This window comes from Dryobates pubescens, chromosome 17, assembly GCF_014839835.1.
Source record: "Dryobates pubescens isolate bDryPub1 chromosome 17, bDryPub1.pri, whole genome shotgun sequence".
NCBI classification, from domain to species: domain Eukaryota; kingdom Metazoa; phylum Chordata; class Aves; order Piciformes; family Picidae; genus Dryobates; species Dryobates pubescens.
Genome location: NC_071628.1, coordinates 1,940,907 through 1,949,747, shown reverse-complemented (window position 1 = coordinate 1,949,747; position 8,841 = coordinate 1,940,907).

The window sequence follows — 8,841 nt, the reverse complement described above, 5'->3', positions numbered from 1 at the left end:
AGAGAAGGCTGATGGGAGAGGTGGGGGTGGGTCTCTTCTCCCTAGTATCAGATGATAGAATGAGAGGGAATTGCCTGAAACTGTGCCAGGGGAGGTTCAGATTGGATATGAGGAAAAGTTTATTTCCTGAAAGAGTGGTCAGGCATTGAAACAGGCTGCCCAGGGAGGGGGTCACCAGCCCGGGAGGCGTTCAAGAAATGTGTGGATGTGGCACTCTGGGACACGGTTTAACAGCTGTAGTAGTCTTAGGTTGATGGCTGGACTCAACGATCTTAGAGGTCTTTTCCAACTGAAACAATTCTATGATCCTATGATTCTATACTTCATGGCCTCTGGAGTACTGTGAAAAAGAATGAGATTGTCCCACTGTTTCTGATCCTTATAGGAATGAAAAGGCAAATCCATGTGATATTGCCAACTGTAGATCAGGGCAGGGATAAGCTGAGTGCATGCTGTGCAGGGCAGAGCTCTTCACAAGAATGAGTACTGCCTCATTTTTAAAACAGAGGTTTAATTAAGGAATACATTCAAATCAGTGGGCTCAGAGATGTGTTAAAAGCATCACGTGCTCCGCTGCCAAACCGCAGAAGCAGTGCAGGTTTACAGCAGTGTCACACCATTTACTCCAGCAGAATGAGTTCTGATTTTGATCTGGGTAAATGAGATTAGACCAGGCCTGCACCTGATCTCTGCAACAGGGTATTTGGAGATGACTTAAATATACCTCTTTTGTGTTTCTAAACAGTCCACTACTGAGACAGAGTTTGAGGGATATCCCTGCTGAGAGACCTGGAGAATTGATGTACACTAGGAAGTGAAAACTAGATATATAAATAATCAAGGATGTAGAGGCTAAAAGGGTCTTTCCAGTCATGGCTGTTCTCTTCCAGTAATTTTCAATCTGCAGGTTCCTTAATTTGTTTTATTTGTTTATCTTTTTTCCCCAAAAGCCATTCCTCCTGAGAAAATGATTATCTAGAAGCTAAAGATACATTGATTTTAGCATTGATTACCTACTGCTAAATTTTAACTTTTCAAAGTTTGAAGTTTAGTGGCAGGTCAGAAAAATTCTCAGTTGAAAACCCCACACTGGCAAACAAAATTTTCTGCTGCAGGACTGAGAGCTGGTACTGGCCACATAAAACAAACTCTTGAAAACCTTGTTCAAAGTGGTTCAGACTGATTCTTTTCCCAGAATATCTGCACCAAAGAAAAGGCAGTGTCAGGCAGTCTATAAATAGAACACTACAGTATGAACTTTTGAACTGTGAAATCTGGGGGATGTAATCTTCCTGCTAAACAGAGGCTTACAGCAGATATTAAATGCTCAGATAGGAGCTTCACCAGCGTTCGAACTGTCTATTAGAGGAAGGGAAATTGTGAATTGTTAGCACCAAGCACTGCTGTGATGGCATTAAGGTGGTTTCAGAATTGCTCCTCTCAGTTGAATAACTTCAGCTGTTTTTTTCTGTGTTTGTGCATAAACAGACCACCACCCAATGGCTTATCAGCATCAGATGTCCAAACCCCGCCGCCTTTGGGGCTAGAACACTTAATTTAGCAGACATTTAGATGTTATGACATGCTTCTTAACCAATGGCTTTGTTGGAAGTATTAGCCTGTGTTCCTGTTTGCACCACTTTTAGTAGAGCAATGTGGGAGTCTGTCCCATGGGAAGTACCACCCATAAGAGTCTGCAGCAGCTTCTCTGGTTCTGTCAAGTTCCTGCTTGTCACACATGGAGCATGCATAAGGCAGGGCCCCTTTTTACACAAGAAGTACCTGAAAGGCAACACTGCTTTCCAGTATCACTGTTACGCTCTCAATTAACATTCACATCACAGCTAAGTCTTCGTAGCAGTTGTGCCTTATGGAGAAGCTGTTTGTCAGGGATGGGGGTGTGTAGCCCGGGCAGTTTGTAGGGAGAGAGAATGGAGACCCCTCAGTCCATGCCATGCTCCAGGCACTTAACCAAATGAGAGGCACGTGTAACATTTTTTCCCTTTGTGTCCTGAAGGGTCAAACCCCCAAACATGAACTAGCCCAAACAATGGCTAAGCACCTGTGAATGTGCAAGGCTGGACAGTTCCTGGGCTCCAGATGGTCAAGGCAAATGCATAGCACCGGTGATTAACATTGTAAGCACCTGTGAATGTGCAAGGCTGGACAGTTCCTGGGGTCCAGATAAACATGCAGCACGTGTGATTAACTTTCTAACACAGCTGTGAACTGCGTGTGTGCCCCGGCCATGTTTGGCTGTGCCTCATCCTATAGGTCCAGTTATCAGGTTTCTGTGTTACCAAAGGGCATTAATTGTCTTGGGAGAGTATTTAAAATAGCCAAGAAGTTAGGCAGCTTGCCTTGTTCTCACCCAGCAAGCTACAAGAGCCAAATGCTGCCTGAGTAGCAGCTGGAGAACTCGTCCTAAGAGGCTACAGCTACACCCAGGCCTTGCACCTGGACCAAGGCAGAAAGGGGAAAGACTCCAAGGGAACTGAATCCCAGAAGAGGCTACAGCCAGGCAAGGGAGCACACAAGAGAGAGGCCCCTAGCCCTCTGTGAGCCAAGGACTGCTCAAATTATAGCCACAGCATCTGGGAAGACACTGGACAAAGGAGCAAGCCGTGAGTACCCAGCTAATCTGCCAGGGAACCCCATTTGTGAGAAACCCACAGATCACAGCACCTGCATTTCCTACTTGAATTGCTGTATTGGAAATGTTAGATCTGTGCTTGAATCGTTTAACTGCCTTTATATGTGGAATGGGATACCCACAGCTGAATGGAACCTGTAAATATACTTTGAAAATAAGTTACAGCATTGTTTGAAGATACCAATGCCCAAGATATTAAGTAGTAAAATATATAAATAGATATATATTTTATTACAATTTGGAAGCACCAATTGGTTTGGAGTGTCTTATCCATTAAGATTTTCATGCAACCATCATGGCCACAAGCTGGACTAGAAGCACATATACCCACTGCTTCTAGGAGCTGGGATTCTATGAGAAATTGCCAGTACTGTGTGGATAGTTGGGAAAAATCACATCAGCTGGTGGTTTTGCAGGGGCTGCAGTGATCAGGGATGCTGCAGTCCAATAGGAGAGGTGTGTCTGCAGCAAGGTTCCACAGCAGGGTGCAGGCCCCTCCACATGGAGCCAGTCACTAAATGGGAATACCTCTTGCCTGTTCCCACAGCTGCCATCTGGGCCTCTGAGAAGGGCAGACTGCAGAACCCAAAGCCAACAGCACACCTGGGTGCTCCCTTCCTTAAGACACCCATTTCTGCTTCTGGAAGTTGCTCTTAGCATGTGATGGGGAGGGTTTAAACCCCTGGCTGGTACTCAACTTGTTTGAGACAGGTTTATTTGTGGGCCTGGAGGTCCCTGCTGTGATAGAGACAGCACAGATCTGTGGCTTCATACTGTCTGTGTCTAAATGGTGATTTCTTTGCCCTCTTGCACCAGTATTTGGGTTGTGTTTCCAGCTGGACTCTTTGTGCTTGGTGCTGTGGGGCATGATGGCGTTTGCTGTGTCCCTGTGATGTGGAGGTGTGTGACTTGTCCTGGCAACAAGCTCATCTGCCACTTGCACAAGTTCTGACTTATAATGTTTGGGAGTGTCATGGAAGAGAGGTTGCTTGGTGTAGTTTCTCAGGTTCTTCTTTTGCAGTCTGAAGCTTCTTGATGAGGGGCAGAACGAGTGGCCCCCAATCTTTACCTCATTGTATAGGTGGACCAAGCAGGGACTTCTGCTGCAACAACATCCTTTGAGTTTTGGGTTTGCTTGTTTGGCTACATGTGTAAAATGAGCCAGATGTGACACCAGTATTTCTAAATGTAAGCTTTGGAAGTAAACATGAGCTCCTTGGACCTCTGAGATAGGGCCCTGAGCACCAAATGCTGTTCTCCTCAGTCAATTTGCCATGCAAATTGCTACAGAGAGGGACTTCCCTGACTTGACTTCTGTAGGTAGACTAATATATTGATTATTTTCCTCCCATCTTTCTTTTTTAAACCTGTCAGGAAAAAAAAATCAAATAAAGCCTAATTATGCCTCTCTGTTTCTGAATAGTTTTGGAAATTGCAGAGCAATCAATATTAAGTACACTTTACACCAATTTGGAGACCTATTCTGTCCAGACATGTGCTTTATAGAGCTCTGGTTTTTGTGTAATTTATGCTGAAAAGTAGGGTAATGTGGATTTTTCCAATTAGCTTATATTAAGTCAGTGGTCTTCCACCAGCATAATTTTAATAGCTTGGTTTTTAGAAGCATGGGTGTATATGTCCAAAGGAAGCAAATATAAAGGAAGATAATCTTTTCAGAAGGACGAAAGACAAGTGGATTAATGCAGACTTTGAGATTTGGTGAGAAATTCAGGCAACCAGACTAGTGCTGCAGGGAGAGCTTCTACTTGTGAAACTGTCACTTGTTAATTAAGTTAATGTCTATGGTGCTCTGAAAATGTAAAGCACTGCGTAAGTGCTAAGTATTATTATTAATGATGCCAATTTTGACAGGTTTACTGGAATAGGCTTTGCAGTACAATATAAGCTAATGTTCTAATGCTTTACTCATTTACAATGAAACTGTGAAAAATAAGAAAGTGGGAATAGAAGGCCAGCAAAGGCCAACAGACTAGATGGAGTCCCTCATTTGGTGTTCTTTGTAAGCGCTGCCTGGGAATAAGGTTAAGTCAAAGAGAACGTGGAGCTGTCTCACCGTCTTCAGGGGAAATCTCAGATGTCTGATGGGCTGCACTAGCTTGTTGTGACTTTCAGTTGTCCTGTTAGGGGGCCCATTGGCCCTCAATAGCTGTAACACAAGGCATTGTAACCATATGGCCAGTGTGTCCTGCCTGTCACCTACAGACTCGTTCCTGTCACAGACTACAAAAGGGGAATGGGGTAAGATGTCATCCCCATGTATCCTAAAAGTGCTTTCTCCTCTAAGGGAAATCCCCACTGGCCAATTAAATTGGTTGGTGGCCCTCAGCTTTATTGCCCTAAAGGGTCTGTTTAGATGGTGTTGGGTGATGGGTTGGACTTGATGATCTTGAAGGTCTTTTCTGGGTTAATTCTATTTTATTCTAAATTAAAGAGATGTTTCTGGTGTGGGTTGTATTGGTATTAGTGACTGAAGAGGTGTAGGGAGCTGGTCAGTAGTATTTGTAACAGCACATGGTCAACAAGTGAATAAATTGTTTTTGGTAGTTCATTGAGTCCTAGTAGTTTGCATGCCATATGGCTATGGAAGCATAGCTGCGTGGAGGTACCTGACCCCTCACTGTCTTGGGCACATTTTCTTTACTAACTGTAGGAAATGCTTCTTCTCTGAGCAAAGCTATCAAATATAACCCATAAAGGAGGCAGGATAATCTTTAGATGTTTTTCTTAAATTGTCTTTAGATTATTTTTTAACTGCCAGAATAATTCTCTCCTGTCTTGATGGCTTCTAACAGGTATAAAACATTATGGGGTACGGAACAAAGGCCACAGAATTCAAAACCTGGATGTTTGTATGCAGGTGTCTATGTGTCCCCTTTCAAACTCAATTTCCCCAAAATTCAAGTTCCACAGGTGTCCTACTGGCATGGTCAGAGTAAAGGTCTCTTTAGCTTAATTGCTGCAAGGGAAAGTTATGGATTCTTTTGCAGTTTGGTTTGGTTCTGCTAATGTGTGGAGAGTGCACGTGTGCACACACCTACACTCGATGGCTCCAGCCATGTGGGACCAGTCACTCTGCTGCTTAATTCAATTCATTTACTGGCCTGCAGACACAACACCTTTCAGTGTCTTGTGGATCCTGGTTGTGTGGGAGAACTTCAGGGCCAGTTGTTTTGTTGTGTGCTAGAGACTGAATTGTTGTGTCCTCATTTAATATGAACTTTGCTGTTGTGCTGCATTAGTCCAACACTGCAAGCAGGATTGGCAAGGAGGTGATGTGGTTACTTTGGAGGCCTGGGAAATTATTTCTTTCAAAAGTACCAGCAGCAGGGAAGGTGCACTCTAACAAAATTATTTTTGTGCCTTTTACTGTGCCTTCAGTCAGTTATCTTGGAGTTGGACTTGATCAAAGGCTGCTGGGAAGCAGTCAGGACTCAATCTTTGTGCATCCAGAGAAGTGAAAAGTGCTACTTTTTCCTTTTCTAATATTGGACAATGATGTCCAATGAAAATATTGGGCCCTTCACAAGATGAATCAGGTGGTCTGGGCAGGAATGGCTGTCTAGAATCAATACTTTTGTCTGTCAAACCGTCTAGAAAAGTTACTGTTGTCCTCTGCAGGCAGGTAACAAAGAATGATGCCTTAGGTGGAAAGGTCTGTCAGTTCAGCCCATTTTCCTCCATGTCACCCATGAGTCAGGTGTTAGTCACTGGGTAAATTAGTCTTGAAGCATCTCAGAGGGCAGCTTTGAACTCCTTCTGCTCGGGCTGCAAAGAGGAGTGTCTGCCTTGTCTTCCTCTGAGCTGGCTCATCTCTTGATATCCAGATATCTCCTGAGCCAGTTGGTTTCCTATTTGCAGAGTAGCAGTGCTGAGATTTGTAAACAAAGTAGGTTCACATTGTCAAGACTTCAGAGCCTATTCCTCATGCAGAAAAGGAAGCAAGCAGCACGAGAGAAATAAACAGACTAGACTCTGGCAGTGGCTGGCATTCTGATATGACATGGAGGGACTTAAAAAACCTGAAGTCAATAACTGGATGTTGATACTGGGCCTATAGTAAATATAAATTGTATTGAAATCTGAGTCTTTCAAGATACAACCTTAAAAATAAAGGGGAGGCCTCTTTGCCCTTTTGTAAAGTGCAGCAGTGGGCTGTAATTCTAAACCAGGTGTATGGGCATAAGCTTTGGATGCTCTGGTTACTGAATATGATACAGCTAATACATCGACCCTGTCATGGAAGCACAAACAGTCAGAATAGAGTCCTTAAGGCATTGCTGTCTATTATAAATCAGTTAGAATAATTCATGCTATAGATTTCCCAATGCTGAAAAGCCTTTTATTCAGCAGAGTATGAACATATATCACATCTTATAGATTTTGCCCCCTCCCCCTGCTTGGTATGAGTCAGACTTAAAGAATTCTGCAATAAAAGAACAATGCATTGTACAGATAATTCCAAAAAATACTTCATAAATAGGAGGTAGAGTGGAAAGACATTATTCAGTTCCAGGACTGCTTTAACAGCTCTAGTCACACCTTTGTTAAGTTTGGAGCATGTTGTGCAAGAGCCAACAGTATGCCTGTATGTAGAGGAGCTGTGTCTGGAATCAGGCTGAAAATGCAAATAGGACTTTCTTTTCTGGTTTGGTTTCTCAACACAAGTTAGAGCAGCTTGCACCAACTGGTAAAGGCTGCAAAGGGCCATTTTGCCAGCTGGGAGGTGCAAGGGTGTAATAATGCTGCTGGCTCTCTGCCTGTGCCAGCCACAGGGAGGAGAGTGACAGAGAAGCCAATGTATGTCTCAGTACCACTGAAGAGAAGAGATTTTTCCACAAACCAGGCTTAAAGACAGCTTGTAACACTTGGGAGTGGAGCATCGTGGAGCTAACATAACCAAAGACCTGCCATGAAATATTTGTGCTGTGACTCTCTGGATACTTCATAACACTTTTAAATTTCCCAGATCCCCAAAGAATCCCATGAAATCAAACAGATTTAAGTCCTGGAGATCTGGCTAATGCACAGCTCCCTAGGTTCTGACAAATGGCCTTGGGAGTGAAGGAGTTAACTGACCATCATCAATTACAGCATCAGAGGGGGTGATTAGGACTGAAATTGCAGGGAGGTTTTTAATTTAGCCGAGTAGAGGAGACGCCCCCAGCTTAGCCAAGCTCATCAGATCATACACTTCTTACCGCTTCATCCGCTTACCATGCACTGCCACTCAGAGCTATTGTGCAAGGAGAGGGCACCCAGCAGACACCATGATATAATATTGTGGTGTTGTCCAGAAATCCACCCCAGGCTCACTGTCACCTTGCCTGCCACAGGAGCACCTCGCTTACAAAATTCTCATAAAGACCCCAAATCAGGACTCAATCAGCCAATTATGTAAAGGACGAAACGGCACTGTTTTAAACACTGACAGAGACTGATTTATCTGCTGGGGTTTTTTTCCCCCTCCTCCCTCAGCAGAGTCGTGTTGAAGTAGCTGGGATTGCTTCTAGGAGTAGAGTTGCATGCAGGTTTATGTGCTAGGATGAGGGATGAATCAGTCAGATGCTTGTGTTCTGTCTGGCTCTGCATATTATCTACTGAATTGAGGTGCATGGAGTGTAATACATAGCCAGCTCTAACTTTTCCAGGGTGCTTTCCTGGCAAAACTGGTTAGTGAGACCACTTTGGGCATTGCCTTTGGAAAAGGGCAGCAAACTTCAGCCCCTGAAAGTCAGCTGGAGGGAGGGGAAAGGGCTGCTGTGAAGCTTTCAGGGGAGTTGCAGTCACTGGTGCCAAGTGCAGCACTGGTGGGAGGAACAGGCTCTGCTCAGCAGATCATCTCCCAGAGGAGGTGAAGGGCTGGGGGCTGTGGCTTGTGCCCTTGAAGCCATTCTGTTTCCTGGGGCCATGAATGTCCACTCTACCTTGGGGACGAGCAGCTGGCTTGGCACATGCTGCTGGTCAGGGTTGTGAAATGCAGGAGGGGAGAGGAAGAAAAAGCAAAAGCTCCCCTACACCCACACGACCCTCTCATTTCCCAGCTGCTCTTATTTTACATTTCTAATAGAATTCCTTTAGTGTTTTGCCTCTGGATTGTAGAAATTCCTGGTGTTTGTTGAAGAAATTTAGAGTCAGCCTTTGTGTTCTATCTGGGGAAGGGAGAAAAG